General features: G+C 35.7%; 1 protein-coding gene across 1 annotated transcript in view; it reads right to left on the bottom strand.

The window, feature by feature from the left end:
- Positions 1-19,204, bottom strand: part of EPC1 (enhancer of polycomb homolog 1) — a 113,839-nt gene that overhangs the window by 88,537 nt on the left and 6,098 nt on the right. The window lies entirely within an intron of this gene.

Here is a 19,204-nt window from a genome sequence, read left to right as displayed (position 1 = left end):
TTTTCTTACAAAAGAAAATAGGTATCTGCAGAGAGCTATTTCCAGTGGAATATTTTAAAAATAAGTCTGGCAACAAAATTTCAAATGTTCACTAAGATACAAAATGTTTCAAGTCTGTTCTTCTCCCTGGGAGCTATATAGTAAAAATAATCAATTCTTTAATACTGGGTTGGATAGGGACTGTATTTTGCTTAAGGCACATAGGCAAAATGCTACCTTTCAGGCTTGTTTATCTATACCAGGAGGGGAGAAGACAAGAACATAGATGGTAGTTCTCCAAAATTATCCTCAAACTCCAGTATTGACAACTCACTTCTGCTGGGCAGAGGGACTTCCATTGCATTTCCTGTAAGACTATACACTTATTCATTCAATGAACAAACATTTATTGAGCCCTCCTGGCCTTCTAAGTATACTGCTGAGAGCTTAGCACCTAGGAGGCTCCCAGAGGAGTTTGCACAGGGGGAGAAGGAACTGCGGAGGATAGCAACTGCCCCACCAGAGGTGTGCGTTTCCATTAAAGCCCAGGCTATTGTGGAAACAGGCAGGAGTGGCACCCAATCTATGGGGGAAGGCTTTTTGGAGATGACATGTGAGTAAAAATTATGTAGGATAAGTATGGGTTAACCTTGCAAAATGCAAAGAAAGGTATCTTAGGCAAGGGAAGCAGCATGTGCAAAGACTGAGCGCCTGGAGAGTGTCTAGGATCCTCAAGAATTGCCCACTGAGCTGTGAAATATGATACCTATTTAACCAGGTTTCATTGTAGCCCTCTCCAGCCTACAGATTTCTGAAAATCCTAGTAGTAAAATTTGTTGGATTGAGGAATCCAAGACTGGATTTAGAACAAAATAGAGTGAACTCTTAAGTCATGAGTGAACCACCAAGGAAACAAATTTTTGTGTGTGCGTGTGCATATATATAAACTTTTAAAACTTCATTAAAAATAGACTATGGATAACATTTTCCACATCCTACATTAGTAATAGTGGGCACTATACAACTAAGATCTTTGTTCCCCAGAAATTCTAGAATCATCTCCCATAGCAGATTGAGAGAGATACTTATAAATTAAGCTTGCCTTTTGTCTATAATGTGCCTGCTTAGAGATATTTTCTTTCTGCATGAGTTTCCTATCCAACTCAATGCCCCTGGTCCTCCTGGGTTTCCAAGGACCCAAAAGCTGGAGTCCCTCTCATATTCAATTCACTTCCCTCCCTCCTAAGTGGCAGGAGTGCAGCAATAAAGGTTCAGGGTTTTTTCTTCAGCTTCCTTTATCCAATCAAAAGGTTTCTCGCAAAAATGTCTAATCCTGCACAGTCTTTTAACTTTTTCTATTCCCAACTTCAAGTGTCTTCTTTGCCTAAGTATTCCTAACAATGGTGATGTGATTTTTAATGTTACAAAGAATATATATTAGTGTAAAGCTGACTGTACTAACTTTTATGCAAAGGGAAATGGTTGGGAAGGGACTTGGAGTATTTAAAATGCTTTTAATTCATGCTATAACTATATACTGAATAGGTAACACACAATACCATCATCATAGCGAACAAATAAAATATTAGTAAAGGGATACCCACTTAACTAAACGACCACCATAGTGAGATGCAGTGCTGTTCAGAAAGAAAGCTGTCAGTTCTAGCTGGGTTGATCAGACATAATGGAGAAGATAGCAGGTAATTTGTTCTGAAAGATGACAAGGAATCCAACTGGTAATGGGAATGAAATGGTAGAAGATAGGGCATTCATAGAAGAAGGCAACTGTATAAACAAAAGCATGGGAGATGTGCTTGAAGATGAGGTTTATTTGGTAGAGTTGGTAGATTCTGACAACAATCTAGGTAAAACTGTTAAGAACTTGGGTGAAGGGAGTAGAAGAAGAAAGTAGAAACCTAAGTTTTAATGACAAAAAGAGTTACTTACAGTATCATTACCCTGAAATATGATTCATTTTGTTTCAAATACAGAACTTCTGCTTAAACAACAAAATTGAATGTCAAATGCAGTGCTCTGACACTGCAGTCTGCTGTATATATAAGCCTGACATATGGATCTAAATATTAGTTTATGTCTAATATGTGCCCAAGTCCTATTATTTCTCTGAAATTGTTTCTGGGATTTGCCTCATGTCCATTCCTATTGTCTTAACCATAGTCCCACTTAAAAACAACCTCCAGTCCAATTTATTTTTGATTAATTTGTTATTTCAATAAACCTTTATGAAGATCCTACTTTATTGGAAACTGTGCTGGTATTCTCCTAATAGTGGCCAGTAGGAATCCATGGTGTCTGGTATAGGCTGTGGGTCCTGGGGATGTGAAGAACACAGGATCAAGCTGCTATTTCTGGGCTTCGTAGTTTATGTCACCAAATCTCCGTGCCCCTTTCCCAAATAATTTATTTATACCTGCTCTTTACTTTGCCATTCTATATAGCCTTTTTTCTTTTCTTCTTCACTTTTTTTTTTTTTTGGCATGGCTGTCAAGGCCTAATAATTTTGTCTCTGTCCAACATTGCTTCTCATTACTGCCTAAGAAAAGCTCCTCACTATGGCTGGTAAATCTCATCTCTTCAACATCTTTAGAAATCAGAATCTCTTTCTTGCCTCCAGGTTTTCATTCATTCCTTTCTTTCTATTCTCTTTGGGCTTCAGATCATCTACTTCTACCAAAATACTACATCACATTTTTGAGGAACATTTTGAGGATTAAGTAAAGCACTTCACATAAAGCATTTACAATGGTCTCTGGCCCACAGTAAACATTCAATAGATGTAAACTATTGTTATCCTTCAAAATCCAACTCGAATGTCACTTCCTTCATGAAACTTTGAGTGCTTAACCTCTCCAAGTCCTAATTTCCTAACCTGGAAGAATGAGGTTAGGTAAATTCAAAATAATTCTTAAGCTGTACCAATATTTTTTCTCTCTGAACTCCTATCACACTTTTAATCAATATGAATAACTAGTATTTAACTTCCAAAGAAGTTAAGTTCTCTTTGATGTGACAATTTATTGAACATTTACTATGTGCCAGGCAATGTGGAAGTACATTTTAAATGTATTACCTCACTTAATTTTTATGACACACCTATGACTATGGCCACTAAGCTGGCAAGAGGTGAGGCTTAAGTTGATGCCAGAGTGCAGTCCCAGGAACTGGATTATAAGTGAGTGAACTAAAAGTGAGGAAAGAGAGAGGCCTCTTTCAAAGTCTTGGCAATGAGGGAAGGGGAGAGACAGACAAAAAGGGGTAGCTATTCAGGGCACCAGTTATGTTGTTTTTGAGGGTAGGAGAGATGTAGGTATGTTTGCTGAATCATGTAAATGGACTGTCTTCCTCTGAAACAAGCAGGAAGGAGGACAAAAATGATATTGATCCAAAGAAGTTAAATTCTCTTTGATGTGACAAGATTTTAAAAAAATCATGACATCAGTTATGGTAGCAGGAGACCAGATTCTTCATTCCTTCAACTATTCAACAAGTATTTATTGGATATTTACTGAAAGCTAGGCAAAGCATGGTCCCTATAGCCTCGTAGAACTAACAATAAAGTGAGACTGCATTTGTATTTAACTGGGAAGATGTGAAACTAATTTCTTTAAAATGTGTGACTGCACAATGATCTCAACGTTAAAATGTAATACAAAGCTGTAATTGAAAGCATTGTGTAAAAGTACTAATACTATTTTCACTGAAAGTGACCATTTTTTTACTTTGTTTTTTATTTTAATAATAAGTTATGTGAAGAAATGGCATCAAATAATTCTTTCAACATACCTTTAAGAAAATAAAAACTGGAAGCTTTTTATGAGGTGTTGCTTTTTTTCATTTAGGAAATGTTGGGAAATAAAATACTGCAAAATTCATTGCAGTATATTTCATAGGGTTTCTCAGTAACAATACCGAACTACTGCTTTATCTACAGAGTTGATTTATTGATGGAATTCTATACCTCATATTTAAGAACTATGTTTGATATAAAATAGTTGAGAATATTTCTAGACAGACTTAGTCATTTCAGTTTAATTGTATCTTCATTATACACTACTAAAACAAATTGTACCTGTCTGAGAAGGAATTAAGATTTCTAAAAATCCATGAAATGGTTCTAGCACTACTGTAACTAAAAGGAAAAAAAAGAAATGGAATACATTTTATTATGTAATACAAAATCCTAAATTTACAGAAAATCCACTCTAAGCACAACAAGGAGCCAAATTTTACAACCTACTCACCCTCAAAAAGTGGATTGGGAAGTCTGACCATTTTTAGGACTTGCTTTCCTTAATTCCCAGTTCTATAAGTCATCTGATCTTTCCCTCACTATCCACAGGTAGGTGATGAGACCTCTATGGTAGCATTTTAATAAGGATGTTGGTGGAGGCCACTGGAGAGGTGTTGGGAGGCTTAGACAAAAAATGCTTTGGAACCTGAACAACAGCAATGTAGTATTTAAGGAATGTCAGTCATGCCAGTTAAGTTACCATAATAATAAAGGTCCAACTTGGAAAATAGGGAAAATTGAAGAATTCAACCATATATATAAAACATTTGGTAGTATTTTTATCTAAATTGCATTTTGTTTAATTATTGTTACCTTTATTTAACCCAATGACTGGCACTTGCTGACAGACTGTTCTTTATAGCCTGTTGTGTTAGTCCAAGGTTGTAAGGGGCAGGAGGATAAAAGTGAGAGTGTGGGGAAAGAAGGCTGACAAAGGAGATGGAAGAAAGGTAGCAACCTCTAGGTGCCTTACAATCTTGAGCACATAAAACATACTACTTGAGCATTAGTATTACTAAGGAAACATATACAACTCAGTATAGTATAAATGGTACATGAGTGGTGAAGGAAAGAAACTTAAGAGGAACAAGAGAAAAACTGTTAATGAAGTAGAAATTTATAGTGAAAGGTTGAAGTCAAATACTATATAAGTGGGTGGTAGACAAAGATTGATGAGGAAGAGGGTATTTAAGAGAGGGACTGTTGTGAATTGCTATTGCTTTATGACTCAAGGAAGGAAATTACTATCTTTCTGAAACTTGGGGCACAGAATTAACTTTTATCATCTAATAAGATAATATTAGTGAAATAAACATTTTGCTATATTTATTATTTTTTATGATACTTAGAATAACGATGTGCCAATTGCTATCTGACTCCAGTTCCTCCTCTCTTTCAAAGGATGGAAGGGAAAGTGATTTCTAACCAGAGGAGTGTGATTGATTATAGGTATGAAGGATGATTCATGGAGGGAGAGGAGAAGGGCATGGAGAATGGAGCCCCAGAGAACACCCACATCCAGGAGACAGCACAGGGAAGAAAGCAGGAGAATCATGGAGAGAGGCCAGGTGAGGTCCGTATTTCCAGGAGGTATCAATGAAAAGGACCAAAAAGAATGAGGAGGTCCCTGGAGATCACACCAAACACAATTTCAATAGGATGCTGTGCATGGAAAATATCTTCTCCTGAGTTGAAACATGAATTGGAGGAGTCTCTGGCTGAGTGGTACCTGAAGCATGTTAATCATTAACCAGGTAAGCCAAAGGCTGTAAGGTTTTGCAGTAATTTCCCAGGTTCTCCAGTGTATTCTTGGTACTTGCTCAAAGGACTAAGAGCACCTTGAGGTTCTAAATCAGCTGAGCTTCAGACAGAGAGTAGCTAACATCATCAGCACCTCATGCATTAAGCATCAGAAAAAGATATGTTTTATTATTTTATAAGTCTTTACAAAATCCTGTTGATAGGAGGAAGTAAAACATTATCTTCCATCTTTAAATATGCAGAAACTGGTAAACAAAAGATCAACCTGACTTGAGTTACTGACAAGGTTATAAGCGACACCAGACCTTAAGATTTCTTCTGAATTAGGTTTCCATAATTCAGACACTAGATTTTAAGACAAAAACAACAACAAAAGTATCTCTGTGGTAGCACATATATTTGGATAGATATTTTGATTTTAACTGATTTACTCATAATCAGATTAACATTTTGGTCTTTTTATTTCTTCCAGTATTTTTTGTTTTGTTTTCCACTTGCTTATTTTATAATATTGTAGTGATACTACATATTGTTTCTGTGGTCCTCACTCCTTATTTAATATAATTTGATAATGTTCTCACCTCATTAAATAATCTTATAAGATTAGTTTTTGATAGCGATTTTAACCTATGTATATAGCATAATTTACTTAAGCACCATCTTCTAAAGGGCCATTTTAAAGACATACCGACTTTTCTTTATTCTTAAGAACATATGTAATCTTCAAAGAACATTTGAAATAAAAAATGTGTTTAAATTTTCATGATTTAAGGCACAGGAAAATGTCTGCTATTCTTTGAATAACAATCAAAGTCAGGTCTACACAAATAAAGGTTGGCAATTTTATTGTCAATTTGAACTGATTGCAAAAACCTAATTCTTAAATGTCAATATTTCTTCCCAGATATAAGCTTGGTATTTTTAAAATTATGTTCCAAAGAACACTGTTCCAGATGTTACATTCTAAAATGAATTAATTACATAAAAAACCAGTAAGTTAGGGTAGTACTACCTATTATAGCTTTGTCTTTAAAGTATGTATAGGTTCAGACAAGTCCTGCAGCAAAGACATCTATTTACTGATACTGAGCATGGTATTTTCCAAATTTATGTGATCATGCAACCCCTTACCACATACTAGCAATTAGCACCATTAGTTCTACAAAAAGCATACTTTAGCAAATTCTAATCTATGCAGTGCAAAGAAATAAGTGTTTCTGAACAAATTATCCATTTAACTACTTAAAAAGGTCTGACGTAAACTTTGAAAAAGCAAAAAGATGTTATAAATGTAAAGTATTATCTTTATTCTTAAGATTTTTATCCTGCCAAAAACACCACAAAGTAAGATATTTGAATATACAACTGGATAGAATTCTAACAAGCACTATAATTTAACAGATTACTACGTGGCAATACATTTGGTGTTTAATACAAAACTGACCAGAATGTTTAGCTACATTTCTTTCCCAAAGTATCTTTACGAAAAAGAACAAGTTGAGTTTTGATTTATAGATTTTTGCTCTAACTTAAGCTCTTGGAAAATATCTTGATACAATCTATCACCTAGGTTTTTATGTTGATTCAGTGAAATTAAAGTAGGGTTTGGCATGGACCTGAAACAAAAGTCCTGCTCCATAAACATGAGCTATTTTTAAGGGTATTTTTATTTTGTGACTTCAACAAAAACCATTTTGTTTTTCTGAGCTTTACTTTGTATGTGCAGTATAAAACATAACGTTGATTGTAAACCCTTCAAAACTCTTAGCTAAGGAAACAAAACTAAGAAATCCTCCAATGAAACCAAAGATTAACTAGATATATAGAAAACTAATTTGTGTACAATATTATACTCATCTTCTGGAATCTTTTTGGTTCATTTCCATTGTGTAGTTTTGTGTCACTCCTATGTTGAAATCTACAGGGAACTATGCTGCACTTTTCCCCTCCATTGCCAAATGATTCATCAGATGGTTTCTCATGAGTGTTCAATCTCTAAATCTGGTCAAGCAAGCTCACAGGGAGTCAGGGCCTCTCTGCACAGGTTGCTACTGTTTCCCTCAAGATGAGTGCTTTGCTAGTAACAGTTGAATGATAAGTAACATTTTATATTCAAAGTAGCAACATTATGCACTAAGACGTAGCATTATGTACTGCAAGGAATACTGGCTTCCACGATTGAAGATCTGGATCCTAATCTAATGTCTATTCTTTACCAGCAGAGACCCTATAGAAATTATTTAATTTCTGAGGCTTATGTATCTTATATGCTTGGCCTAAAGAATACTTGTTCTCCTCATCCTTAGGGCATGTAAAGAACAAATGAGATGACATAGTGAAAATTTTTTGACAACTGCACAGTACTATACAAATATAAAGAAGAATATATTATTTTATTTCAATTCCATCATAGTAGTTAGGAAGGCATATGTATATTCCCTCCAAACAACACACTGGAACAGAAAATCTATGACCTGTTTAAATCATACAGTTGGCTACAGAAGATTTGATTGCTAGACTAGGACCCTTTGGAAATTTCCTTAAATAGGAAATCCTTAAACAGAAATCCACCCATTTGATTTATTTTTTACTCCTTTAACTTTATCTTGCTTTTTTCTGAATTGTTCTAAAGAGTGTCTAGTACAATATAAAAGTTTGGGAAGTCTATGGTAAGTTTGAGTTAATTTGAGATAAGAAATGTACCTATAATTTTTACAATTAATAAATTATGTAAGTTTAATGTAATTTTCTCTTCATGCCCAATTTAGAACAGAAAAATAAATAAAAATGTTTTCTTCCTGAATTTTCTCTGCTCACTAGTTTTTCCCCTTCAAAAAGCTGTATTCAAAGTTTCTAGCAGAGGAGCTTTAAGAAAACAAATTGCTAAAAGACAGTGTAATGTAAGGGCTTAAAAGTGCTAGCTCCAGAGCCAGACAAAATTTAGGTTTGAATCTGAACTTTGCTCTTTCCTAGCTCTGTAAACTTGAATAAGTTCTTAACTACTATGATAGATAAATAATCCACATAACCAAACTTACTGAGTTCTTTCTGTGGGTTAGGTGCTTTAATCCATTATCTCATTTCATGTCCACAAAATCCTACAAGATAGTTTCAGTGCCTCTCAAGATAGCTTACAAGATTTCAAGAAGTATTAGATACTATTTCACACAAAAGCTCAGCCTTTTTCTTAAAGGAAGATTAAGGTCTAGTTTCCAGTGTACGATGAAAAGATAGTTCCCCAGGAGTAGGCCAAACTAAGTCCTCATTACCTTCCTCTTAACATAAATGCTAAACTGGGTTTACAGTAAGTAGCCCATCAGTCTTCTCCCTGGAACAAAAACACTAAAAACCCAAACCTTAAAGAGAAAGAAATGCTATCTGAATAAAAAGTGTTCCTTCCTGAATTATTTTTCAAATCTTATCCTTTCCCCTTCCATGCACAAAGATGATAGTGCACACACACACTTCTTTACTTCAGAGGAGCAGGGGATATGGTCCCGTGTCTCTCTAGTACCTAGCTGTCTTTCTGCCTAAACAGAATTCTCTTTATCTTCATTTTCATGGGTTGTTTCATAATGTGCTTTTTAAAATAACTAAAATTTCATAGTCTACTTCAAAAATAATGAATGTTCAGGATTAATTTTGAACTGTATTCTGTAAAATAGATTTTCTTAAAATTCTCTTAATTTTCAGTGGGATAAAAACAACAAAACAATTTTAAGTATAAATGAAAGAGTCTAACTTTATATATATATATAAAGGTATTGCCTCCATCATGGGAATTTTTAAGACTATTTTTAAAAAGAAAAAGCTTTTTAAATCATGTTACACTTTTAGAATTAATTCATTAAAAAACACTTCATGCTTTGCTATCTCTCCTGTATTAGTTATTTATGAGCATTTTATTTTAAAAGATGTAGGTTCCAATTCTGGTTCCACCACAACTAGCTGTATGATCTTTATCTTAATCTCCTTGGTTCTCAGTCTCCTCAACTTTGAAAAGGACTAAGATTTGATGATTTCTTGAAACTTAAGTTTTATGATGATCTCCCATTTTCCATAGTTGGTACAAAAAATGGGGATACCTAAAATGTTTTAGATGTAAAAAGTTAAAAGAATTAAATTGAAATACATGATTTCTATAGAAATTATGACTTGAAGAAATGCTCCACTTCCTCACAAAACCAAACAAAAGATAATAACCAATTTAAAAACAAAGAACAACCAGAACTGCCAGAAAAACATTTGTATAGATGTCCAACAATGAAGGAGTTAAAGAAACATTCATCCAGACAGTGCGCTGAGACAAAGAAATATGGCCTAAATGGAAGAACAGATCAAAGCTCCAGAAAAAGAACTAAGTGATGAGGAGATAGACAACCTGTCTGATATAGAGTTCAAAACACTGGTAGTCAGGATGCTCACAGAATTAACTGAGCTCCGTTGCAAAATAAAGGAAGACATGAAGGCTACACAAAGTGAAATAAAGGAAAATATACAGGGAACCAACAGTGAAGAGACTCTAACAATTTGGAACAAAGGGAAGAAAGACAAATCCAGCTGGAACAGAATAAAGAAACAAGAATGCAAAAAAAAAAAAAAAAAGGATGAGAAGCATAAGAACCTCTGGGACAATTTTATGTGATCCAACATCCAAATCATGGGAGTGCTAGAAGGAGAAAAGGAAGAGCAAAATATAAAAAACTTATTTGAACAAATAATGAAAGAAAACTTCCCCAATCTGGCAAAGAAAATAGACTTCCAGGAACTCCAAGAAGCTCAGAGAGTCCCAAAGAAATTGGACTGAAGGAAGAGCACACCAAGACACACCATAATTAAGTTACCCAAGATTAAAATAAGGAAAGAATCTTGAAAGCAGCAAGAGAAGAGAGAGTTACCTACAAAAGAGTTCCCATAAGACTATCAGATGATTTCTCAAAAGAAACCCTAGTGGCAAGAAGGGGCTGGAAAGAAATATTCAAAGTCATGAAAGGCAAGGACCTGCATCCAAAGATTACTCTATCCGGCAAAGTTATCATTTAGCATGGAAGGGCAGACAAAGTGCTTCTCAGATAAGGCCAAGTTAAAAGAGTTTACCATCACCAAGCCCTTATTATATGAAATGTTAAAAGCACTTATCTAATAAATAGAATATCAAAAACTATGAACAATAAAATAACAACAAATTCACAACTATCAACAACTGAACCTAAAAAGACAAAAACTAAGCAAACAACTAGAAGAGGAACAATCACAGAAATGAGATCACATGGAGGTTTATCAGTGGGGAGGGGGAGGAAGATAATGGGGGGGAAGTACAGGGAGTAAGAAGTAGAATAGGTAGGTACAAAATAGACAAGGGGAGGCTAAGAACAGTATAAGAAATAGAGAAGCCAAAGAATTTATATGTACAACCCATGGGCATGAACTGTGGGGCGGAATGCTGGAAGGTGAGAGTGGCAGTACAGGTAGGAGGGGGATAAGGGGGGAAAATAAATTGGGATAACTGTAATAGCATAATCAATAAAATATAGTTTAAAAAAAGAATAGTGTAGGAAATGGAGAAGCCAAAGAATTTATATGCACGATTCATGGACATGAACTAAGTTGGGGGGGACTCCGGAAGGGAAGGAGGGTACCGGGTAGAGAGGGGCATATGGGAAAAAAATGGGGACACCTGTAATAGCATAATAAAATATAGTTAAAAAAAGGAGTTATGCCTTTAACGTATTTTCCAACAATATTTGTCATGAGTGTGGTCAAATGCAATCTCATTAAAACTGAGAAATGAAGTTTCAGAATTAATATGAAGAGAAAGATACAAACTTCAAAATAAAAGCTGAAGCAGAAATGGTCAAAATAATGAAGTCTAGTAATAAAAGATCTGCAGTTAGTCTGATATTCTCATGGAAAAGCAGAAGAAATTTCTAAGTAATCAGTTAAGAGAAGAACACAATAGTACAAACACTGAGAAAAAGAGCAAACAGCAGCAACAGCAACAATAGTAGTAATAAATTAACCAATTTAACAATGTGAAAAGCATGATGAAAGTGTAAGAGTACATTTAAATCTTGCCTCAAAAAAACAAGATTATGTTTCATATACTTAACAGGTTTTTCTAATATCATTTCATTTATTGGGTCCCACCTCTGCATAAACATTGTATTATGAACCATGGGAGATACAAAAGAAAAAGTTGTTCTTGCCTTTAATGAATTTAGTTCCTGTGAAAACAAACAGGGCACATCTTGTGCATATATCCTGATTTGAAAGGTAGTAATTTAAATAATTTTATATCCTTATCAGGTTTATAAATAATTGAAATAAAATATACTGGAAATGTTTCATTAATTTATCTTATGGAGTAGTTTATTTTCACCTCTTTTTATGGTATTTAAGAACTAATTTCCAGATTGCCTGAGGTGGTGCGGGGTGCTGGATGGAGGTGGGCAAATGGTGGAAAAGTGGGGACAATTGTAATAGCATAAACAATAAAATGTAACCTAAAAAAAGAACCAATATGCAGGTCAACTAAAACCAAAAGTTTATCCATCATTTCAGATTTTCCTTAATGAAGTTGGAAATCAATATTCAGCAATTATGGAAAAGTCAGCCATCCATTTATGTTGCCATTTAAAGTAACAAGTACAAAGTGTTACGGCAATACATAGAAAGAAAGAAGACTACACAATATGAGGGAATGAAAAGCAGTTCATGAAGGGTGACCTACACAGGATCACAACCTCCTAAACATGTGTGATGGACACTGAGATAATCAGGAAGGCAAAATGGAAGGAAAGTTTCTCCCTAAGTGTGCAGTGTGCAAGATGAAGCAGTAAGATACCACTTGAGAGAGAGACTGATTTTCTGGTGGGTGTGATGTAGCATTTGCAATGACAAATTCCAGAGCTCCAAAAGTCTACTTGGAAACTTACAATTTTCCACTCTTAATATCACTAATCATCTGAACTTTTAAAAGGATTGGTAGGAGGTGAATTTCACCAGAAAAGTTTGATAAAATTGAGTATAGTCTTGAATTTTATATATAAAGAAAAAAATTTCATTTAAAAGTCCAAAGATTTCATAATCATAAAAAACTTAAAATTCTATTATGTTTGGTATATAAAACAGAATGCATATTAAATTTTTTATTTATTATTTTACTAAAAATTTTTAAAGAGTTTTCCCTACTTTTCTTTTTACTAGTTCCTTTAACATAGTGGAGCTGAACAAATATACTTAAAAAAAATGCAAACTTAAAGAGTCATGTAAGGGTGTGTTTTTCAGTGGAAATTTATACATTTTCAAATTACATATAAACTCTAAGTTCCTTTCTCACTTGAAAAGAAATAATACCTAGACAACTATTTCTATGCTCTTGAATAGCAATATCATTCTGTCATTAATCAGCCTGTTATTTCTCTTCTTTCTCTTTTTAACTTCTATTCATTTTGGGAAAAAGAATGCTAAGTTCTTATTAATTAAAAGTAGCCTTATAGATATACTCATAATTGTCAAGAAATATAAGTATTATAGAAGCAAATCCTCCATGCATTTTTTCAATTTTTAGGTGCCCTCATCCTGCCCCCTGCTGTCCAGTGTCTACACTTACTGAAAACTGCCCCAAAACTTTGAACCTTTTCTGCTTCTCTTACTCTCCCCAACACAACTTACCTGACCAGAGATCCAGGCCAGCACAGTTTTCCTCTACCAAGCAAAAGGATAAATAGGTTAATCTAAGAAAGAGATAGTTCCCTCCTATTTTTCCCATCAGCATTTTCTTGCCAGTTCCAAGCATTTGAACTGGTGTTCTGTGGGTAGTGACTGACATCTGGATTCCCTAGTTCAGGATTCCAGGTCCTCACTGTGCTGGTTCCAGGCAGCCATCAGGGGTTTCTCTCTCCCAGGCTCTAACCCACAAGATATACTTGACTCTCTACCCACACAGAACTTTTAGCTGGTATTCCCAAATGCCATGTATTTTCTCTCCTTTTTGCTTATGCTCACACTGCTTTCCTTACTTGTAGAATTTCCTCTCCATTTCTACATGTTGAAAGCCTTCCCATCTTTCAAAGTTCTGGTCAAAATTACTTTCTCCATGAACTTTACCCCAATTTCCAAATGCTTCTCTTCTGTTCTCTCTCTAATCCTCAAAGGCTCAGCACAATATTGTTTTCTCAACATAGTAGAAGCTCACTAAAGATTTATTTAACAAACGATAAGCAGAAAACAAAGAAACCTTTAATTATTGGAAAAGCTCTTCAATATGTTGGCTTACAACACAATACCTGGAGAGGATAATGGGAGCCTCTGTAATACTACAGTATCAATAAACCTACATGGGGTGATCTTTTTAATTTCCATCACACTGTGCAAGGCCTAGTTTGATCCCTAAAATCAAAGGTGTTTATGCAAAATGAACTTAAAGCTTACATTGAATGATAATGACATGTCAGGTGATATTCTAGGTGCTTTAGATGCATTAACTTATTGTGGTCTCACAATAGCTAGCTGAGGTAGGTAATATTACCTTGTTTCACAGAAGAAACTGAGGGTCTGGACTGATAAGTAATTTGGTCCACATTATACAAGGTCTGTCCAGAAGGTATCCAGCCATGTAATATGAAAAATAGAGGTATTTACTGAAGATACAAGAAACATTGTACATAGGACCATGATGATGCCTCAGTCCCCTTCAAAGTAGTCACCTTGGAACCTCACACAGTTCTCCTAATTGCCATCAGCTGCCACATCGTATTTTTCTGAAGCTCATCAACAGTCTGAAATCTCTTCCTTTTCAAAGGTGATTTTAATTTTGGAAAAAGCCAGAAGTTGTAGGGCACCAAATCTGGGCTGTAGTGGGGCTGAGTCACCTGGGCGACTTGATGTTTCACCAGAAAAGTCTGCACAAACATGATGCATGAGGGGGGCACATTGTTGTGATAAAGTTGCCAATAGCTGCAGCCTTCTGAATCATTGAAGTAGTTTCCATGGAGGAATGCTCAAGTGTAATGCAAAATTTGATGCAGATTTGGTTCTCTTCTTGTGCAGTCATTTTGAACATAATGGCCACACAGTACACATGCTTACTTAATGGCATCTATCACCCCCACTGACTACTACAGTAAAGCAGTCATTGTTCATCCATGTGCAATCCAGTCCACTCTCCTTGGCTGCCAGGTTACATTGTTGCACAGACTGTTCTCTTTGTATTAACAATGGCTGGACTTTTTTTGGACAGATCTCGTACATGTAGTTAAGAACAGAGCTAGGAACTCCATCAGATCAGTCAAAGCTGTGTCCTTCAAGTGTTCTCATATCTTCAATAGAAGTGTGCATTAAGAGGCTTCTAGTTAGCTATTCTGGAAGTTAAAAACAACAACAAAAAACCCTTGTCTATAGAATAAGCTTGGAAATTGTGACCACATAGACAAAGCTGTGACAGAGATTCAGTGTTAATTGAGTATCTGTTAATTTCTGCAAGAGTTGATTGTCTTACAAGACAGAATGTGAAAGAATGTAGGATTCCACCAAGTTCAAAGGTCTCTAAATCTTATACTCTAACAGAGGTGTTCAACCTGTGACACTTGGGCTGCATGCAGCCCAGGATGGTTGTGAATGCAGCCCAAAAGAAAATTATAAATTTACTGAAAACATTATGATGCCCTGGCTGGTGTGGCTCAGTGGACTGAGCACCAGACTGCAAACTAAAGGGTTGCTGGTTTGATTCCCAGTCAGAGCACATGCCTAGGTTGTAGGCCGGACCCCAGTGGGGGTTGTTCAAGAGGCAACCACATATTGATGTTTCTCCAGCTCTCTTCCTCCCTCCCCTCCTCTCTCTAAAAATAAATAAAATCTTTTAAAAAAACACTATGAGATTTTTTTTATGATTGTATGTCACAATGTATTTAATGTGTGGCCCCAGACAATCATTCTTCCAGTGTGGTACATAGATGCCAAAAGGGTGGACACCCCTGCTCTAGAAGATTAAGAAATAAAAATACAAATCTTTGCCAATTGAAGTAGCTACTTGTGTGGGGTCCAAAGATTCTGACTTGGCTTGAAAAATGAAAGACATAACAATATTTTAGGCATTGCAGGCTTTGGCTCAGCATGTCACAGCAGTGTCTCAGATAAGGATTTAGTTGTGGTCCAACCAAAATCTCTGATCATCAAGAAACCTCAATAAGCTCAGAAGGCAGACCAAAATATTTACATGGGAAGGCAACACAAAAGTTTTTGGTAGGACATACTGTTTTCCTTATAGGTAATATATTAACACCAGAAAGACTTAGAATACAGAAATATTTTTAGTGTAGGTAATTGTTCTGTTTTAGAACACTTGACCTAATGAGTAAGAGGTCATCCTATTAGACTTTTAAGTAGAACTCCTACTAAGTTATATGTAGTGTTGAAACATTAAAGGGACCTTAAGATGAGCTGAGCAAGCACCATTGTTCCCTCTTGGACCCTTGCCCCAAATACAGGGTCACAACACAGTGACATGGGTTACCCCTCCTGGGTGAATATCTAAGTCTCTGCCCTTCACTATGTAACAGGCACATCAAGACAAAAAAAATGGCCCAAATGAAAGAACAGATAAAAGCTCCAGAAAAAAATACAACTAAGTGACAAAGACATAGCCAACCTATCAGTTGCACAATTCAAAACACTGGTAATTGGGATGCTCATAGAATTGGTTGAATCTGGTTGCAAATTTGATGAAAAAATGAAGGCTAGGCTAAGTGAAGTAAAGGAAATTGTACAGGGAACCAATAGTCATGGGAAGGAAACTGGGACTCAAATCAATGGAGTGGACCAGAAGGAAGAAAGAAACATCCAATCAGAAAAGAATGAAGAAACAAGAATTCAAAAAATTGAGGAGAGGCTTAGGAACCTCCAGGACATCTTAAAATGTTTCAACATCCGAATTATAGGGGTACCAGAAGGAGAAGAGGAAGAGCAACAAGTGGAAAAGTTATTTGAACAAATAATAAAGGAGAACTTCCCCAATCTGGTGAAGGAAACAGACTTTTAGGTCATCCAGGAAGCTCAGAAAGTCCCAAAGTCAGACCCAAAGAAGCACACAACAAGGCACATTACAATTAAGTTACCTAAGATGAAATATAAGGAAAGTATCTTAAAAGCAGCAAGAGAAAAGGAGAGAGTTACCTACAAAGGAGTTCCTATAAGACTATCAGATGATTTCTCAAAAGAAACCTTAGAGGCAAGAAAGAGCTGGAAAGAAATATTCAAAGTCATGAAAGGCAAGGACCTACATCCAAAATTACTCTATCCAGGAAAGCTATCATTTGGAATGGAAGGGTAGATAAAGTGTTTCCCAGATAAGGTCACGTAAAAGGAGCACATTTCATATAATAAATTTCATTATTATATGAAATGCTAAAGGGACTTGTGTAAGAAGAAGATCAAAACTATGGACAGTAAAATAACAACAAACTCATAACTATCAACAATTGAACCAAAAAAAAAAATAAAACAAACTAAGCAAACAGCTAGAACAGGAATGGAATCATAGAAATGGAGATCATATGAAGGGTTATCAGTATGGATGGGAATGGGGGGACAGGACGGATGGGGGAAAAAGGTACAGAGAATAAGAAGCATAACAGGTAGGTCCAAAATAGATGGGAGGAGGTTAAGAATAGTATAGGCAATGGAGAAGCCAAAGAACTTATATGCATGACCCATGGACATGAACTAAGGGGAAGGTGAATGCTGGTGGGAGAGGGGGGGTGCAGGGTGGAGGGAGATAAAGGGGAGAAAAAAAATGGGACAACTGTAATAGCATAATCAATAAAATGTTCTTTAAAAAAAGAGTACACAGAGAGCTCCCTCCATATTCCACTAAGTGAGGCCGCACATGGTGAGAAGGTGGCAGTCTTATGAATCAGGAAGTGGGTCGTCACCAGACACCCATTTGCTGACTCCTTGGGTTTGGACTTCTCAGCCTCTGTAACTGTGAGAAATACATTTCTGTTGTTTATATGCCACCCAGTCTATAGTATTCTGTTAAAGCAGCCTGAACAGACAAAGACAAAAATGTTCCTTAAATTTTTTGTCCACTATAGTAGCCAACTAGCCAGGGTTAGGTATAGCTACTGAATTTTTGATTTTAGTTAATTCAAATTTAAATTTACATAGCTACATGTGTGTAGGGACTACTCTATTGAACAGCACAGTTCTGGCAGTTTTAGGCCATTTTAAATTATGTGAGTCTATTATTAAATAGGTGCTGAATGGCTGTTTTTGATACTGGACCACAACAGTCCAAACTAACAACTCACGCTAGCTTTTTTGACTAGACCTTCAGTGGTATGAAAGAATTTCAAGCCGATATTGGCTTCTGGGAATGTTAATGTCATTAAAGTTGCTGATTGATTTTTACTCATTTATGTTGGCAGTTTGTTTCTTGGATTTCATACCTTAATGAAAACTGAGCAAAGACCTTCAGAACTAAGAATTTCTTAAGTCTTAATGCAGTGAAGCAATTAAATTCTTGGAAAAGGTCCTCTTCACTCCTTGGCACACTAGTGTTTTTCAACTGGAGATTCTGACCTCTGTCTTGGAGGATGGAGACTTTCCAGTGGATTGGGGCAGAGGCCTGGGTGTCAGAGCTAAATACAGGTCATTGGCATGGCAGCTTCCCTTTCTCAGTCTCATTGAAACCATGTCCCATTAATGAATGTGGATTATTAGTGATTGTTGGATAAAATCTTGAGAAAAAAACAGCAAAATGCCACAGACACAGATGTCTTTTTCAGATGTAATGGGCTATTGAGCACAACTAAGTTCTATTTTTACTTGCTTTTAAAAATAATGTATAAATTATGGTTTGCTATTTTTTAAAAGGTCAAAACACATACATATGAGTTGTTCGCAAATAAATCTCAAATGTGATGTTCATGCTGAGGCATAAGAAGAATACTTCAAGTCACTGCTGAAACTCTTTCCTTTTCTTTTTTTTTTCATTGAATGTTATTGGGGTGACACTGGTTAATAAAATTATATAGGTTTCAGGTGTAGAATTCTATAATACATCATTCACATACTCTACTGTGTGTTCACCACCCCAAGTCAAGTCTCCTTCTATCACATTTATTCCCCCTTTACTCTCTTCTACCTCTTCTCACCTCGTTTCCCTTTGGTAATCACCATACTGTTGTCTATATTTATGAGTTGTGTTTTGTTTTGTTTTGCTTAATTCTTTCACCTTTTTCACCCAACCCCTTCCCTCTGACAGCTATCAGTCTGTTCTCTGTATCAATGAGTCTATTTCTATTGTCAGTTTATTTTTCCATTAGATTCCACATATGAGTGAGATTATATGGTATGAGATCATTAGATTCCACATATGAGTGAAATAAACCAGTCTCTGACTGTTTTATTTTTTTCACTTGGCATAATATTCTCCAGGTCCATCTGTGCTGCCACAAAGAGTGAGATTTCATTCTTTTTTATAGCTGAGTACTATTCCACTGTGTAAATTTACCATAGCTTTTCAGTGAGGGTGTCCTGACCATCCTTTTTAATAGTGTAGTATGTATTTGTTTATGTAGTTGCCAAGTGATTAAATGACATCCCTTAAAGTCTGGCATATTGCAAGACAACATTTATCATGGCAGTACCATC

The sequence above is a fragment of the Phyllostomus discolor genome, chromosome 1, assembly GCF_004126475.2.
Source record: "Phyllostomus discolor isolate MPI-MPIP mPhyDis1 chromosome 1, mPhyDis1.pri.v3, whole genome shotgun sequence".
NCBI lineage: Eukaryota > Metazoa > Chordata > Mammalia > Chiroptera > Phyllostomidae > Phyllostomus > Phyllostomus discolor.
Note: the sequence above shows the minus strand (reverse complement) of the source record. Positions and strands in the feature narration are given on the sequence as shown.